The sequence below is a fragment of the Triticum urartu genome, chromosome 7A (assembly GCF_056163025.1).
Source record: "Triticum urartu cultivar PI428250 chromosome 7A, HENAU_Tu73, whole genome shotgun sequence".
Lineage (NCBI taxonomy): Eukaryota > Viridiplantae > Streptophyta > Magnoliopsida > Poales > Poaceae > Triticum > Triticum urartu.
The window spans coordinates 706,835,433-706,853,274 of record NC_141879.1 but is presented as its reverse complement, the minus strand read 5'-3'; the positions used below and the strand labels follow the sequence as shown (position 1 = coordinate 706,853,274).

The 17,842-nt window shown below is 45.4% G+C and overlaps 1 pseudogene; it reads left to right on the top strand.

Moving 5' to 3' along the window:
• Window positions 1-3,956: 3,956 nt before the first annotated feature.
• LOC147961851 (uncharacterized) lies at window positions 3,957-5,765 on the top strand (annotated as a pseudogene).
• Window positions 5,766-17,842: the final 12,077 nt, after the last annotated feature.

The window sequence follows — 17,842 nt, the reverse complement described above, 5'->3', positions numbered from 1 at the left end:
AGTACTCGAGAGCCCGGGAATAAGGTGTGGCTGAGCGAGCTCAGCCTTAATACATTGCTCCGACTTTGCAAGAGCATCGAGTGATTGATATATTAAATGAGCAGACTATCGCCGGACTCATCAGATCATCCGATCTAAATGAATGGATGGCGCCACCACGTATATACACAACCATTGATTCAGACTTGGGCTGCGAACAGACATATAGAAAAGATAGGTGAATATATACAAAGAGAAGAGAGTGAAATAGATAATGGGAATGAGAACGACAGGCCTAGAACTTCATATACTTAAACAATAAAAAAACCTTTGAAAGGAAAAATAACTCACCTACAGCTCTGAAGATTTTACTTGCATAGAACAGTATGACAAGATTTTGAAGTACTAGAAGGCCAGATCCTAACTAGCCGCATGTAGCATAATTATTGTTTACAAAATGTAGTAGTTCTGGTACCGAATTGACCAAAAAGATGAATGTGGATACAGAAATTACTATTAGTGGAGTTTTATACTTCTTTCAATTTAGCTCTTGAAAATGGACTGTCGTCGGAGGTGCCCATAGAAAAAGGAATACGTAATCACAGCGACAATTAACATGACGCAGGTGCGCAAATGACAAGTGACGCTCGATTTTTTTTCCTCTTTCGAAAACCCTGCGAGCAAATCGGTTGGAAAAATCCCCTGTCTATTACTCACCACATGCTCTCTCCTCCACACACACATGAGAAGGCAATCAACCGTACCATCCCTCTGCCAATCCAGATGAAGCGAAGTTGCACACTGATGAACCCACAGATCACAACTCCCCCCAACCATGTAGCTCCCATGCATGAAATCAAGACAACAGCGCCATCACTTACTGACAAAAAAAAGAGAAAATCGGGTGTTCCCCTACCAGCAGGTCGACCCCTCGTGGGCTTTGACGAAGATGAAATGCAAAGGGGGTGGGGGGGGGGGGGGGGGGGGGGCACCTCTGAAAATCGGGGGTCAGTTTTTTCAAATGTGTGCCATCAAATCCAACGGTCAATTTTTTTGCTGTGCAATGATTGAATTAGCTAGCCGTTATTTAGGAAAACTTTTATTTCAAATTTATACATGCCTCTACCTGGCCATTGATCCAACTTTCACTGCAAAAGTTACAGTGCTAAACGCAAACAAGTTTACTGTTTGCAGTTACAAAATTTCAAGTTCAGTTGAGATCAATGTTACCACGGGAACACAAATGATGTCCTGCTTCTGCTTGTAATGCTCTACACTATGGTAGCTCCACTGTGATCTGTCCCTTTTTGCCCGTATATATATGAACTAGTGAACCTATACAGCTGAGCTGAAAGTCTTGCATTGCCTGACTAATTTCTGCCTTGTTTGCACAGAGTCGATCGATGTATTCATAGTCAGATGAAGATTCTCAAAGTGGTTGTGATTTCGGTAGAGTGGACTTGCGCCAGTGGATGTGGTCGCCTCGCCTACAAGAGGGCGTGATTTTAATCTACAGTTGACTCACTTGTCCGTGCTCATGGCTGGTGTCTATTTTAGACTGTTGTTGTTCTTCCTTTGATGCTATAGTCGTCTGGATCCGGGATTCGGTTGGTGTAACATCAATCCAAGAATGTGACGCTGTAATTTAGTCAACAGTTGTGATATAGTGTTTCTGTGTTTGTAAAATCAGGGTTCAAAATATGGCCACAGGGCTTGTGACAGGGCTCGCTGGGGCCTGATGTTGATTGTTTTGTGTTGCCTATGTGATGCAGGATGAGTATACATCAGTGTGTGTGGTGTTGATGTACCCATACATTGGGCACCAAGGTAGTAATGCAACTTGGTCTCATAAGCTGTTTGATTTGAATTAGCCTCATAAGATCCATTATAAGCAGGGCATTGTTTCTTTTTTTTTCTTTCCTTTTTAAGACAGTTTGAACATTTTACCTATCTCTTTCTGAGTATCGCCAATGCATGCCAAATATAAGCATTAGTCTATGCGTCTTGTCGATGGTTCACATGCCAAAAAATCGCTTACAGAAAACCCAATTTTAAGGTGTGTTTCACTAACGCACACCATCAGACACACGTTATAAATTACAGATCCCATGGCATTAGTGTTCTATATATGGCTACCTTGAGAGGAGAAATCTTTGGCTGTGCTGTTAAAACTAAGTGGCATGCCATCCAGGAAGAATCAAATATATCTGCTATGCACTTACCTGTTGCTATATATGGCGTGTGACTTTTCATGGACTGTTCGTTAAAGTTTGTTATGAATGCATTATAGTACTATTTATTATACTAGATTGTAGAATCTCTCAAGGCATGCTTTGCGGATCATGAAATATTTTAGTGACAAGCTTGGAGGTAACCATGAAGGGAAGGAGTTTCGCTGAGTTAGAAACTAGTATTTTGCTTTTTACTCAAATATATGAGGCCTAGCTTAGAGGTAAAGATTGTATCTCAACACTGTAATATTTAGTGACAAGCTTGGAGGCATGAGGTCGGTCACAGCTGAGGCATGAGGTTGGGACGGAGGGAGTAGATTCATATTTCCAAGCTTGGATGGTTTCAGCTTTCAACTTTGACTCTTCGGTTTTTCTGGGTAAACTGCAAGTCTCCCATGTTTTGAGTTGAGATGCCCCCCCCCCCCCCCCCCCCCACCACCACCAAAAAAAGAAAAATGTCGAGCCTCAAAAGTAGACACGGAAATGGCCGGTTACATAATCTCACTACCCAGGGCCTATTTTAGCGGCATGGGAAAATTCGCACTAAGAAAGTTCTCGGTGTCGAGGATTCTCGGCAGCCAGCTCCTCTGTGCTTCAACGATGGACTCTTCTACGCCCCGCCCTCCCGCCTTCACTCGAGGCTGGCAGAGAACTTGGCTCGCCGCTGATGGGCAAACCCTGAGCACCTCGAGGTAGAGATCTTCGTCCGGCTACTTGCCCATTCCTATGCCACTTCCATCATGTTATCCAAAGTCACTATTTACATACAATTTGGCATTTACAAGTATATAATGTATCATTACTTTTACAAGCTTTAATTGTTTGAACATGCAACAGTGCATGTCTCTTGATAAAAGGGCAGTATATTTTGAATTAAATTAAATACTATGTTGGAAATCATTACCTTTTTTATTTAAGCTAATCATCGAAGAATTCAATGATAAAATGAAAAAGTATTGTCCGGTAACTTCAACCCACATTGGCCATCCCGATTATTATTTTTTCTCCAACCAGGCGAACACCATTTTCATTAATTTCTGAATAAACATATCATGTTCATACAATTTGCCCATCCTGAATATCACATAAAAAAGGATTTTTTTTGTAAGCACGGAAATTACAATTTCCTGAATACAAAAAGAAATATAGTGTAGAGAATGAATAAGTTTGATTACTAGATGGTTTAATATTTTTCCAAACTCAGCCCAATCATGGCCCGTTACACATTCTTAGGCCCGTTGTGGCAGCAAAGAAAATTTGGTTCAACTCCATCAGCATTCAACAGCACACTAAACACTTGGGCAAAGGCATGGGAGTTTGCACAAGGGTGTTTATGAAGGAATTAGGCATGGAAAGTAGATTTTTACTCCCATTCCCTTGTTTGGCATATGATGGGAATTGGCGTGGGATAAAACTCTCCTCACGAATTAACAGGGTACTCCTGGAAAGAAATCGGTGGGAATTGGCTTTCCCAACTCTCAGTCCCCTTCCCACTTAAACTCCAATTCCCTCTAATCAAACAGTGAATTTTTAATCTCCTTACCTCTCAACTCTCATTCCCCATCTCTAATTCCCCTGAACCAAACACATTGTAAAAAAAACTCCCCGTCTCGTCCAGCCGTCGAGGGTTCCCACTTAAACTCCAATTCCCTCTAATCAAACAGTGGATTTTTAATCTCCTTACCCCTCAACTCCCATTCTCCATCTCTAATTCCCATGAACCAAACACGCTGTAAAAAAAAACTCCCCATCTCGTCCAGCCGTCGAGGGTTCCCGGCGGCTGGCGTTTCCCCTGCGCCGCTGGCCTTCTTTTCCCCCACTCCATGTCAATGGACACCAGCCCAACTCTACCGGAGATCCCCGGCCAGCTCTTGGAGGAGATATTCCTCCGGCTGCCCTCCGCAGGAGACCTCGCCCTCACCTCCGCCGTCTGCGTCACGTTCCGCGGACTCGTCACCGCCGGCTCATTCCTCCGCCGCTTCCGCCGCCTCCACGTGCCGCCACTCCTCGGCTTCCTCGCCGTCGATGGGTTCCATCCGGCTCTGCCGCCTCACCCCTCCACGCCCGCCGCCCATGCGCTCACCCTCGCCGCCGACCTCACCTTCTCCTTCCTCCCCTCCCACTGCCAATGGACCGTCCAGGATACCCGCGACAGCCGCGTCCTGCTTGAACACAAGGACGGAAAGGACGAGGAGGATCTCCCGATCTTCCCGGAGCTTGTGGTGTGCGACCCCTTGCACCGGCGGTACATCCTGCTCCCCCTAGTGCCCGACGACTTAGCGGCATCGGTGGAGAAGCAAGGCCGTTTTTGGGGAGCTTCTGCGAGCCCAGCCTCATTCCACCCAACGTGGGGCAGACTGAAGAGACAGACTTTAGAGTGATCTGGTTGGCACGCTGCGGCATTAATCTGGCCGTCTTCGTATTCTCTTCGAGCACTGGGCTATGGCAAGCCGCCGCATCGCAGCCGTGGACGAATTTGTTCATTGGCGACCTGCCTTTATATTTTCTCAAGCATCATTTCGCTTGTGGCTGCATCTATTGGACCTCGCCAATGAACAAGAAAGAGCTGCTCGTGCTTGACACCAGAACTATGGAGTTCTCCATTGCTGACTTCCCACCTGGTGCATGGCTCCAGCTACAGGTAGCTATTGTGGATGCAGCGGAAGGCAGGGTTGGGATGTTTAGCACCCAGGATGGAAATGTATGCTATGAATCTATTCTCTGTTATATGGTTAGGCAAAACAAAGGTGAGAGTTCTGGCCAGTGGGATATGAAGACAATCTCAGTAGGATATGGGTACCGGCATTATATCAGAGCTGCAACAGAGAATTACTTGATCCTATTAAGGATGGACGCCCAGTGGCCGGACGTAACCTTATTAGTGCCCCAATCGAAGATGGATTTTTTCTCATTCGATGTCAAGACAATGCAGCTTGAGAGGATGTTTGCTGAACACAATCAAAGATCTGCAGTGCACATATATACCAACTTCCCGCCGTCGTTGTTGTCTTCACCGACAGTATGAACTTGGTAAGTTTTGTATTTCATCCTAGTTATGTCATTCCCTTAATGGCTATCTCCCAGCTTATTCATTACTGCAGTTGGTTGTTCTTGTCTGTATGATTTACTAGTGGTTATTTATATTGTGCTTGTGGAGAAGGTAATCATCACAGATACATAATTGTGATTCATTGCCTTGTCTTGTCTTGTCTTGTTTGTTTGTTTGCTCAAATTACCCTTTTCAGAGAACCAGACAAGAGAAAAGATTTTTTGCATCCACTATTACATTAGGCCTTATGAAATTAACAATTATTTTCGAGGAATATTTTGTGGTCAAGGTGTAGAAGGATTGATAGATCCAGATTACCTTTCTAGTGTTTCTCTCACCTCATTCAAGCATGGCTCTTCTTGTTGCCTTTTTTAATAGATAAAAGGAGGCAGAAAAGTGTTCATGTTCACATCTATGATTTTATCGTTGATGTTGTTTCAAAATAAATATGCTTAACTGCTACAGTTTGTATAGCCGTTTGATTCGAATCAGCCTCACAACATCCGTTATAGGCGGGACATTTTTCTTTTTCTTCCTTTTTGATAATAGTTTGAACATTTCACTTGCCTCTTTTGGTCCCATGCCAATGCATGCCAAATATAAGCATCAATCTCTGTGTCGCGTGGTTAGTTCACATGTCAAAAAATCGTTGCAGTCGACAAATGTGAGCCTTGCTGCCAACTTTCTTAATGTCTCCTTATCTTCTTTCATCTCCACAAGAATTGCCGTCCGTGCCTTATCTCTCATGTATCCACGCCAGCAACCAGAGCCAGTGATAACCCCGGCAATGAGTGGCCCCTGTGTGCCCTTTTTTCGTCGCCGCGACAAGTACAGTAACAAGGACTGTGATGCAGAGCGGAAAAGAATACAACGAGAAGTAGAACAGCAGTAGTTGGGCAGATCGGACAAGAGCCGATAACGCCCCGGCTTGCCGTGGCGGAGACAGGGCAGGCGAGATGACACCGAGACAAACCAGCGACGAAGCGGCTAACTGTGAGGCGCAGGCAAGGAAGAAACTTAGGGGTGGGTGGGAGGTGATGCCGGCACCTATGATTCAACACACTAAATAAATCAAAGCCTAATAGTTTAGCTAGGTCATAGGAAAACTAAAGTAGAAAGGAATGAAAACCTGAACATGGCAGAGAACTAACTATGACTAAACATTCCCTGAAGTAAGGTTGTAATTAGTTAGTTTTACTCAAACTGGAAAAAGAATGTAGCTCACAAACTGAAGAATGAACAAACTTATTAGAGCCTAATATCGATCTGACTAAATGAAAGATTGAACACACACCCCTTATCTCTGATTGATAACCAGAATAGCTAAGATTAAAGAAATACTGGGAATGGCATAGGAAAAAGAAGTACTGGAGAAGAAAGAGAGACTGAAGATTGAGTGCCAAAATATAATAATGAAAGACAAGAAATGGAAAAAGGTGCCTAGACTCAGTAATAGGAAAATACCCAACACTGAATAAAGTCTTGTTCTAGTCATTTATCTTTTCAGTCAAGAAAGAGAGATAGAAGAATAGATGGTGAAGAAAAGTTTAAAAAAAGAGACTGAATAGTGAAAAAAAAGTGAACTAAAGTGATGAATTATAATGGAAAAAAATAGACTGAGCGGACTGACTGAATGAAAAATTGAACGCCCAGCCTTATCTCTTAATAATAACCAGAATAGTTAAGACTAAACAATTGCTGAGAATGACATATGGAAAAGACGTACTGAAGAAGAAAGTAGACTGAAGACATAAAAATGAGAAATTGATTACAAGATAATTAAAAATGAGAAGACATAAAACAGGTGTCTGATGAAAAAAATGTGAAGAAATAGAGTAAACATTGAAGAGAGAGTGAACACTAAAGAAATAGAGACTAAAGAGACTGAGGACAGAGATTAGTGACCGAACAACACTGAGGGACCTAAGACAGAGAGAAGTTAGTATCACTCCTAAACTGACAAGAAAACGATGTATATACAGAACTGATGATATAGACTTGAGCGACGAACTGACATGGAAAAGATTGTTTAATACTCCCTCTGTAAGGAAATATCAGAACATTTAGATCACTAAAGTAGTGATCTAAACGCTCTTATATTTGTTTAGGGTTAATTATCCTTTTGCCCACAGTGGTGTCCATGTGCTCAGTTTTACCCTCAGATGCGAATTGTCCTCAGTTTTGCCCCTAGTCCATGCACATCAACTATGACGAGCCCAAACGGCCATATTTGAGTCCATTCCGTCCGCCGGCATTAGTGGTTGTGGGTCTGGAACTTACACGTGGGACCGCGTGGATGTGGGTCCGGAGCTTACATGTAGGCCCGTGCAACTAAATCCCCAAATCATTCTAGCTCAATCTGCCCATCCGCCGGCCGACTGTCCTGCGCCGCCGCCGCCACCTGCGCTGCCGCCAGCACCTGCCCCGCCACCAGCTGCACGGCCTGCTCCGCCGCTACCGTCCTGCGCCTACGCTCCACGGCTACCTGCGACGCCCGCCACCTTCCTGCGACGCCACGGGTGGGGCGCCCGCCACCTACTAGACCCGCGGCGCGGCCTCCTTCTGCGCGTCCGGCCGGAGCGCTCAAAGGTGGGGGCTATTGGAGCTAATTTGAACTAGGAGGAAGAACCCTAGGGTGAAATGGCGAGCAGCGGCGACCCCGGCGTATTTGGCGAGGCAGGCATTGGGCCGGAGATCCGCCGCGTCCACGACTGGGTTCCCGAGGGGTAAGTCTCGCCTCTTGTTTAGATTGAGCTTAGTTGTGCATTTAAACACTCGATTCGAGTAGGTTTGCCCAATTAGTGTGCTGATTGTGTCTTTGTTTTTCGCCAATTAGGATGGAGTTGCGGTTTGCTTTCATGGTGCGCATTAGAAGGGACCGGTACATGTTCGATGCAAAGAATAAGAAGAAATACCAAGGAGGTTTCGATTATCGGTTGCCAATGGCTAGTAATTGGAGTTTCAGACAATTTGGGGAGGTAATTTGTAGCCAATATCCTTGGGGTTTGCTTGATGAAGTGGTATACAAATACTATGATGGGGAAAAGAAATGGGTGACAGTTAGTAATGATGAAGAGCTAGCTACCATGTTTGTTAGGCATAAAGAGAAAGATAATTTTCATGTGAGGCTGCAAGTTGATGTGCTTGAGCAGGCATTTGGACCTAGGATGACGGGTGCAATATCTCGGGGAGAACCAAGTCGTCGTAATGGCATCTCTAGCCAGAACAGTTCAGTTGGTGCACAGCGACGTGGTGGCTCGGCAAGTGTGGGCAACAGCAGTAGGGTCCCCATTGAAGTGGAGCCTGATGACTACAATTCTGGGGTTGATGAAGAGAATCTATATTCTGATGTTATTCGGAATTTACGATGGGCACCTCGGACTGAAAACCAAGATGAGGCTCACAATGCAGTCCGTGTGGATGATGACGCGGTGGGTGAGGACGAAGACCTTGCAGCTGTTGAATGGGACCCTTTGAACCCTCATATGGAAGAAGGTACAGTTTTTGCATCCATGAATGTGTAGAAATGCACTTGTGACATACTGCATCAAGGTAGAACGTACTTTCAAAGTTGACAAGAGCGATCAAGTACGTTACAGAGTGCATTGTCCGACTGAGGGTTGTCCATGGAGGCTGCTCGCATCTAAAATGCGAAATAGCACTAATGTTTAGGTCAAAGTAAACCCTTTTAAGCACACATGCCAGGAATCAACCCTTAGGAAGGATACAATCAGTAGAGCCAAGTCAAGATGGGTGGCAGAAGAAGTAAAGAAGTGGATGAAAGAAAACCAGCAAGTGGGTCCAAAGGAATTGCAGAAGAACATCAAAGATAAGTTCAAGATAGATTTACCATACATGAGGTTGTTTAATGGTAAACATGCTATGGATTCTATTTATGGTAACTGGCAAGAAAGTTTTTAATTGTTGTATTCATTCAAAGGTGAAGTGGAGAGGAAAAGCCCAGGTAGAATTGTAGATATTGATCACCACACCATGGAGTACACATTCAGGGGAGTGACAAAGACCAAGGAATGCTTTAGGAGGGTTTTTGTCTGCTTTGAGGCTTGTCGCCGGGGTTTTTTGGCAGGCTGCAGGCCTTATTTGGCTATTGATGCCACTTTTCTCACATGGAGGTTTAAAGGACAGTTAGTAGCAGCTTGTGCAGTTGATGCACACAGTTTTGTATTTCCAGTTGCCTACGGTGTGCTGGAGACAGAGTCTGAGGAGAGTTGGACTTGGTTTTTGCATAATCTGCGCCGGGCTATTGCACATCCCAATGGGTTGGTCATTCATACAGATGCCTGCAAAGGTTTAGAAGTGGTCGTGGACAATGTGTTCCCTGGAGTAGAGCATAGGGAATGCATGCGTTACCTTGCTGCAAATTTCATGAAGAAATTCAAAGGAAAGGTGTATACCGACAATTTATGGCCAGTATCTTTGACTTGCAGTGTGAAGAAGCACAACTACCACTTGAGGTAGTTATACATGAATCCCAAAGTGAAAGAATACTTGGAAACACACCACTCCAAGTTATGGGCCAGAAGCCAATTCAGTGAAGTGAGCAAAGTTGACTATGTGCATAATAATCTAGCAGAGTCTTTCAACTCAACGATCCGAAAAGGGTCATTATGTGGTGGATTTGCTTGACATGATAAGGATAGAATACATGCAGAAATTTCATTATTGTGGAGGCATAGCCGAGGAAAAATTCATGGGCCACATTATCATCCCTGTCGTGATGAATGAACTGAAGCAAAAGACAACAAGCTTGGAAATGAACATGACTCTTTACTCGGGTACCACAGCAGAGATATTATATTTGGATAAAGAGAAGAGGGAATGGAGATATATAGTGGATTTAGAAGCTAGAACTTGCAGTTGTAGGCAATGGCAGATAACTGGGTTGCCATGCATTCATGCCTTGTTTTTCATCACTTCTCTCCCAGGTCCAGCATGGAACATACAGCAGTATGTGCATGATTACTACTCTGTTGCAAGGTTCAAAGCCACATATGCTTATGCCTTGCCTGCTATGGAGGAAAAACAACAATGGGACATGGTGGACCCTGGATTCAAGCTTTGCGCTCCAGTTCTGAAGAGAGCAGTAGGTAGACCAAGGAAGAGTCGAATCAGACCTCGCAGCGGAGGAGCTGGACTTGGAGCGAGGAAGCGTAAGTGCACAAGGTGTGGTGAGTCTGGTCATTTCGGTAAGTATTGTGATAACACAGTAGATCTAGCATTCGGAGAGAGTTTCGATGACGGCTTCGATGAAAATGTTGGCCAGCAGCCGGTTGCCTCAACGGATGATGAAAATGATGGTCAACAGCCGGTTGCATCACATGAGGATTTTGACGAGGTTCCAAATGATGATGGTCAACAGCCGCATGATTTTGAAGATGATCCAAAATATCCTCCAAATAATGATTCAAGTGAGGCTCCAAATGATGATCCAAGTGAGGCTCCAAATAGTGATCATGGTGATCCAAGTGAGGCTCCAAATGGTGATCATGGTGATCCAAGTGAGGCTCTAAATGATGATCCAAGTGAGGCTCCAAATAGTGACCAACCTTCTGTTGTTGTGAGTTCTGCTAGGTATGTAAATCTTGCAAGGGTCAAATACTACTATACATTTATCACTTGACATGATCTCATTACCCTTTATGTTTTGCACAGCTCTATGATAGGTTTGCAAGGTACCGATAACCAAGAGGAGAAGAGAAGAAGCAATGAGCAGAAGGTGCACGAGGAGCAAAGTGATGGCAAGAAGCTCAAGGAACAGAAAGAAGCCCCAACGCTATATATGAATAATTATGAAACATTATGAATAAGGGATGATGTTGTATTATGAAACATTATGAAACATTTATCACTTGACAAGTTGTATTTCTGTTGGATGATGTTGGACCTATGTTAGAAGTATGTTTGACATGATGTTTAAATCTGTTGGATGATATTTGAATGAGCACATGGTTTTTCCTTTTTTGATTTTTTTTAATTTTGTTTTGCTCATTTGAATTCTGGTCAAACTTAACTTTGACCAAGATTTAAACAAGTCTAAAACATCAAAATGAAAAACTAAGCCTGGATCCTTCATAGTCAATCCAAAATGAAGCTGTGGTGAGGTTTTTGAAATTTTCATGAAAAATGTGCTAAAAAGAGGGGTCCAAAGGTAGGGTAAACGGCCTCATTTGTAAGCAAGGTTTTTTCGACCTTGTCTAAATCAGCCAAATAACTTTCCTACACATATATTCTATATATACAGACTATGTGCGCTGGTTTTTCCATTTTTTGACTTTTTTTATTTTGTTTTGCTCATTTGAATTCTGGTCAAACTTAACTTTGACCAATATTTAAACAAGTGTAAAACATCAAAATGAAAAACTAAGCCTGGATCCTTCTTAGTCACTCCAAAATGAAGCTGTGGTGAGTTTTTTGAATTTTTCATACAAGAGAGTTTGAGATACTCGAGATATCACACAATACACATGAACTTATCGTTTAAATGTATGTAAACCTTGTTTATCAACTTAAATCGTTAGTATATGACATAAGAAGACTATGTGCGCAGGTTTTTTATTTTTTTGATTTTTATTTAATTTATTATGCTCATTTGAAATCTGGTCAAACCTAGCTTTGACTGCTCCAAACCCCTCCCAAACCCCGCTAACCCTAGTGTTGAACAAGGATCGTTCATCTAACCCTAGCGGCGATCAAGAGCCGTCGATCTAACCCTTCTAGAAGGAATCTGCGAGGGAGAGGGGGGCGATCCGCGAGATGCAATTTGATTGGCTGGGAGATTATTTTTTTAAACAAATATCGGGCGCGCTGGATGGACCGTTGGGCCGTCTCGTTGTCTGGACCTGAGATCGCAGTAAATAGCCCGTCTCAGCCTTTCTAGGCCTTGCATGCATGGGAGGCGGCGACGTGGGTTTGCATGCGCGGGAGGCGGCGACGTGCATGCATGCGAGCGAGGCGAGCGAGGCGCGCTAGGCGAGCTAGGCTAGCGAGGTGAGCTAGGTGGTTCAGGGCAGCGAGTCAGATGCACTGCCTGGTCAAAGAGTTATGCAGTGATTCAGATGTACGCACACGCCCCATGCATCGTTTTCGTGCAAAAATTTAAGAGTGCAAAACGTAACAGATACACACATGCGTCCGGATACACACACGCGTCTGGATTCACACACGCACCGTTCTCATCCTTTCTCTCTTCCTTTTCCACCCACAGGCCTATAAATGGGGTGCCTCTCTTCCTCTCCCACCCACAAGCCAGATCCGATCCATTCTCTCCAACTTCAAACACCCAAGCGACCGAGCCCTCCCCAAGCGAGACCAAGTGTCGGGGATATACCCCGCGGTATGACCCGGCTGGTGTTAAACTGACAGACAATGTTAAATCGGCAGACAATGTTAAACTGGCAGACAATGTTAAACCGGCAGAACAATGTTAAACCGGCAGAACAATGTTAACCCGGCAGACGTTAAGAAGCCCAGGAAGGGAAGTCAAAATAGTTTAAGTTAAAGTACGAGTTGGACTCCACATGTATCCCGCCCCTTCAACATATATAAGGACGGTCAGGGCTCCTCAAAGGGGAGAAGGAAGAAGAAAGAATTTTAGGGCTACACACAAAGAGGAGAGCCAGTTTACGGCGACTCCCTCGTGATGATAATGAGACCTAGCCTCAAACAGCATGTAGGGTTGTTACCAGATGATGTTTCCCGGGGCCCGAAGCTGTCTAAATCCCTGTCTTGTGTTGCGTTTCTCGATTTTGCTCAACCCCTCTCAAGCTACCACGTAGATGCGTTGGCCTCACGACTAAGTCCTCACCCTAGGACATTGATCTGCCGTGACAATTCCGTGACACCAAGTGAAGATGCAGTTCAACGGGCCGACCTTCAACCATCCGCCTGTCGTGCCGGAGCTGCGCTACCCACCGGGTGTGCTCGTGGAGAGGGAGCTCCGTGTGTGGGCTATTTCAAGGTGGAGGGGTTCCGTCGAACTCACCCGCGCCTTCCTCACAGCCGTCTATGCCCACCTCCCACGGGGCTCGCCGAGGATGTTCACCCTCAACGAGGTTCGTGACCGCGGCGGCATCCTCCTACTGCTCACGGTCACCTTCACCAACCCGTTTGACGCGCGGGAGCTCCTCAGCCAAGTCTTTTGGTGCAGCTGCGAGGCCATCTTCTTCACCGTCTAGAACATCTACACCAACTACGAGAGCATCTTCCCCACTCCAGGCCAGATGCACTCCCTTCCCTACGACGAGGAGGAGGAGGTGTGAAGATGAAGATGGTGTTGAAGGGGCGCGCGCGGCCAAGGTGGAGAAGAAGGTCAAGAAGAAGATGTTCAAGCCCGGAGTCAAGCTCGTCATGTTTCGTTTTTTATTTTGTTGCTTTTGTATGTCGTGTCGTGTCGTATCATGTTTCGTCATGTGTCCATGAACTGTCCGCGAACTTATTATTGTAATGGTATGGTGTGTTGCATCTTATCTAAGTTATTAGGGTTTATTATGTGTGTTAAAAAATGTTCGTGCTCAAACATATCATTTCTTCCCTAAACCAAGTCATGAAGTTCGAGAACTTGTGGTTTTCATTAATGAAAACCCTAATGAAAATCGGAGGGGGTGAGAAGCCCTATGTTTCATTCAAAAAAAGTCATGAACTAACATGCAAATTTATTCCCTCTAAATCCTAAACCAAGTGCCACTCTAACCCTAAACCAAGTGCCACTCTAACCAAAATCATGTGGTAGGGCAAACATACGTTTTCAACCTTCCAACCCTCCAAAATTTCAGTGAAAAACAAAGGAAAACCACTCTCACGCGTGTGCAAACATTCACGGTCTCACTATTTTTTTGACAAATTTCACAGTCTCACTATGTATACCTTCCTTCCCTACCTATGTCAAAGTCTTGCCATCTGTCCTAGCGGTTACCAGCGCAGCCCTAAACACCACAAACCCACGCGGTGCTGGGTTCGAGTCCCCAGCCGCACCATTTTTTGTGCATTTTTCACCCTTCATTTTTTAGACAAATTATTTTTTTCTCAATGTAATGCCCTTAAAAATGTTCATTTATTTTGGCACCAGGTGTAAACCTCTACCAGAGCTGAGGCACATTTTCCATGACATTTTGGTCTTTGATTTAAATCACGGTGTATTTGAATTGGATTAATTAACAGCTCCAAAAAATTTCTAACCTTAATTGTTTAGCTCTGGAATAATTCAATTAGCTTCCACAACAAGTTTCAGCATTATGATTTACTATCTAAATTAAATCATAACAGAAAACAGAAAAATATGCAAGAGAACCCCCAAATGGGCCTAATTGGATGCAGTTGGCCCATTAGTCTAGCCTGCACTTGGCTCTATGCTCTGAATTTGGCCCAAGAGCAACCTTTTTTTTTACAGAAAGGCAGAGCAGAGAGCTGCATTTCATTGATCAAAAGTTTTTGAATTCCTAATTTCTTCTCCTTTTTTTCAACATATTTAAATGTTGGTCACTTCTTCTCTTTTTTTCAACATTTAAACAACTTTGACCAACATTTAAACTAGGTGAATTTCTCATACAATTTCAAGATTACAAATTCCTCCATAGTTCATGCCTTTCCATACATTTTCAACATTACAACCAGTGCGATTACCATACCTACAAATGCACAAAAGTATTTGCAAATGGGTATTGGTAGTGCTTGATCTTCAAGCTTCCTAACCTTCTTCTTCAACATCCTAAGCTCAACAGTTAGCTCTCTGTCAGTGTGTGCGCTTCGCCCTCCATCTCTTTTTCCGGAGCTCGTGATGCGGCCACTGCCATTCGTGGCAGCATGCGCAACCATTCTTCATGCTCTTCTTGCAGTTCATTCATCAGAGTCTTGGCCAGAGCATCGACCCAAAGAAAGAAGCATGTCACCTGCATGAACACCAAACAGATCAACCCATTGCTCAAAGATCCCGACCACGAAAATGGTGCAATTGCCCCGATTCTTACCCCATTCTTGCTGCACACGTAGAACGGACGATTCTGGTTCCTCGGTGTCTGAGAAACCCTCCGATCAACGCCCGCCCGGCACCGTGGACAGACGAAGACAGGCATGTCGACACGCACCCGGCTCTGCATCCGCGAGGTGGCGCGGGATCTTGAGGAAGACATGGAGCTCCGAGCCGAAGGGGATCTCAACGCCGCCGCACCCTCCACTGCTAGCTTCCCACCGCCGTGCCCTCCACAACTAGCTTCCCACCGCCGTGCTCTCTCTCTCGCCGTGGTCACCGCCGTGCTCTCTGTCGCTGTGGTCACCGTCGCTGTCTCACCCTTATATAGCACACCCGCCAACGGCTCTCTACTCAACGGCTCTCTGCTGGGTCCCACAAGCCACGCGTGCAACGGTCTGAATAAAATTGGCCGTCTTTGCTGCCTGGTCCCACCTGTAAGGACCGAGTCAAAAGGTTGACCTGACGGAGACGGCAGAGTTCACGGAACGAGTCGGTGCGCACGGACTAGGGGCAAAACTGAGCACAATTCGCATCTGAGGGCAAAACTGAGTACATGGACACCACTGAGGACAAAAGGATAATTAACCCATTTGTTTATGAAGGGAGTATATACAAAGAGAAGAGAGTGAAATAATAATGGGAATGAGAACGACACGCCTAGAACTAAATATACCTAAACACTTGAAACAAAAAATAACTCACCTGCAGCTCTGTGAAGCCCCCGGTTTGACCGTACACTAATCATACACGCAAACCTGTACGATCAAGATCAGGGACTCACGGGAAGATATCACAACACAACTCTACAAATAAAATAAGTCATACAAGCATCATATTACAAGCCAGGGGCCTCGAAGGCTCGAATACAAGAGCTCGATCATAGACGAGTCAGCGGAAGCAACAATATCTGAGTACAGACATAAGTTAAACAAGTTTGCCTTAAGAAGGCTAGCACAAACTGGGATACAGATCGAAAGAGGCGCAGGCCTCCTGCCTGGGATCCTCCTAACTACTCCTGGTCGTCGTCAGCGGGCATCACGTAGTAGTAGGCACCTCCATCTTGCAGCCTCCATCTGTGGAATCATATGTGGACTGAACTGCAGAAAGCCGGAATAAGGGGGGGATAGCTAGTCCTTTCGAAGACTACGCTTCTGGCAGCCTCCATCTTGCAGCATGTAGAAGAGAGTAGACTGAAGTCCTCCAAGTAGCATCGCATAGCATAATCCTAACCGATGATCCTCCCCTCGTCGCCCTGTGAGAGAGCAATCACCGGTGGTATCTGGCACTTGGAAGGGTGTGTTTTATTAAGTATCCGGTTCTAGTTGTCATAAGGTCAAGGTACAACTCCAAGTCGTCCTGTTACCGAAGATCACGGCTATTCGAATAGATTAACTTCCCTGCAGGGGTGCACCACATAACCCAACACGCTCAATCCCATTTGGCCGGACACACTTTCCTGGGTCATGCCCGGCCTTGGAAGATCAACACGTCGCAGCCCCACCTAGGCACAACAGAGAGGTCAGCACGTCGGTCTAAACCTAAGCGCCCAGGGTTCTGGGCCCATCTCCCTTAGCACACCTGCACGTTGCGTGGGTGGCCGGAAGCAGACCTAGCCTAGTAGGCGGTCCAGTCCAATCCAGCGGCGCCGCTCCGTTGCTGACGTCACGAAGGCTTCAGCTGATACCACGATGTCGAGTGCCCATAACTGTCCCCGCGTAGATGGTTAGTGCGTATAGGCCAGTAGCCAGACTCAGATCAAATACCAAGATCTCGTTAAACGTGTTAAGTATCTGCGAACGCCGACCAGGGCCAGGCCCACCTCTCTCCTAGGTGGTCTCAACCTGCCCTGTTGCTCCGCCTCAAAGTAACAGTCGGGGGCCGTCGGGAACCCAGGCCCACCTCTACCGGGATGGAGCCACCTACCCCTTCAGCCCCCATCTCCGAACAGTACCACAGGTAATGTAACTGTGTAAAGTATATAGTATATGCCCGTGATCACCTCCCGAAGTGATCACGGCCCAGTAGTATAGCATGGCAGACGGACAAGAGTGTAGGGCCACTGATGGAACACTAGCATCCTATACTAAGCAGTAGGATAGCAGGTAATGGTAACAACAGTAGTAGCAAGGATAGGCTATGCATCAGGATAGGAATAACGGAAAGCAGTAACATGCTACACTACTCTAATGCAAGCAGTATAGAGAAGAGTAGGCGATATCTGGTGATCAAAGGGGGGGCTTGCCTGGTTGTTCTGGCAAGAGAGAGAAAGAGGGGTCGTCAACACCGTAGTCGAACTGGGGTCACCGGCGGTCTCGGGGTCTACCGGAAAGAAGTAACGGGGGAACACAATAAATAATGGAGCAATCAAAGCAACACAAAGCATAACATGGCAATATGCAGTGCTAGGGGTGACCTAACGCAGTACTAGGCGATACTGGCAAAGGGGGGAAAACATCCGGGAAAGTATCCCTGGTGTTTCGCGTTTTCGGACAGATGAATCAGAGGGGAAAAGTTGCGTGTTCGCTATGCTAGGGATGCGTGGCGGACGAACGGGTTGCGTATCCAAATTCGTCTCGTCGTTCTGAGCAACTTTCATGT